General features: G+C 58.9%; 1 pseudogene; it reads right to left on the bottom strand.

Annotated features, from left to right (window-relative positions):
* Positions 1 to 5: 5 nt before the first annotated feature.
* LOC113223374 lies at positions 6 to 1,212 on the bottom strand (annotated as a pseudogene).
* Positions 1,213 to 1,218: the final 6 nt, after the last annotated feature.

The following is a 1,218-nucleotide window of genomic DNA, read 5'->3' as shown; positions in this document are numbered from 1 at the left end:
TCCCCCTGGTACTCAATTTCAAACCTTCGCAGCCCATTGATGATCTACAAAGCCAGGCTATAGGGACAGCTCAGAAAACACAGCCTCACATACAACTCAGAGGAGCCTGATGGCCTCTGCTCACGAGGGAGGAGGGAGCTAGGGATGGGGCAGGGCCCAGCCCATGCTCCTCTGAGACACGGGCCTCTCACCTGGTACTGCCCCAGGGGCGTGAGGATGAGTCCATCCTCACCCACAATGCAGTCGGGGAGCTGCTTTTTTCCATTCTCATCCTGGGTGGTGCCCAAGGCGAGCGTGAACTGCTTGAGCTGTGCTTCGCTGAGCTGCCAGAGAGAAGTGTCTCTGCCCTCAGCATCAAGATGAAGGAAGGGGACCAGTCTTCACCCCACCAGCCTAAAACAGCGCCAACAAGGGGACCCAGATATGACGCTCGAGGTGTGGGCCTGCCGCCCACAACACTGGGTCCGTATGTGTGGGGCCTGGGACTGAGCACAGGCTGGGTGGCTGAGCACAGGCTGGGTGGAGTGGATCTTTCGGGGAAGGGGACCCTGATGGCCGTGGGGCAGGTCCCATAGGTCGTACCTGGAATATCTGGCGCAGGTACTCCAGGGCCTTCTCCAGATATTCATTCATCTGTCTTCCGGACGCTGTCTTGCCCCATCTCGTCCAGGTCGTTGGCTGGGTAGGAGCCGCTGGTGTCCATGGAGCTAAAGCCCAGCCATGAGAGGAAGGAGTGGCCAGCCGGGCTCTCCGCACACTGGTCTGAGATGGACTTGGCTGTGTGTTTGGCCTGTGTGATGAGCTGAGCGAGGCGTAAGACCTGCAAGGGAGGTGCGGGCAGGTCACCAAGTCACCAGCAGGACAGGCCTGCGCTGCCACCCAGGCAGGCTGGCCGGGGGCCCCAAGAACAATGCACAGCCAGACTGCTGAGTGTCGGTAGGAGCAGCTTCCGCCGGAGAACTTTTAATGACTAAAGGATGATCATCTAAATTTGAAATTTCCCAACAAACACTGCCTTCGTTATCAGGAAAAAATGAGACTTTACTAAAACGGGGGAAGGAGATACGGCGACAAATCTACACCCAGCCTCCCTCCTTCCTGCCGGATCACAGCACTTCCCCCACTCTGCTCAGCCCCATGGCTCCAGGGGCCCTGAGGACAGGCACCGCCAGCCCACTCACCAGGGTGCGGGCTTCGGGCCCAAACATCGGGGTGTAC

This window comes from Piliocolobus tephrosceles, unplaced genomic scaffold (assembly GCF_002776525.5).
Source record: "Piliocolobus tephrosceles isolate RC106 unplaced genomic scaffold, ASM277652v3 unscaffolded_41099, whole genome shotgun sequence".
Classification (NCBI taxonomy): Eukaryota; Metazoa; Chordata; class Mammalia; order Primates; family Cercopithecidae; genus Piliocolobus; species Piliocolobus tephrosceles.
Note: the sequence above shows the minus strand (reverse complement) of the source record. Positions and strands in the feature narration are given on the sequence as shown.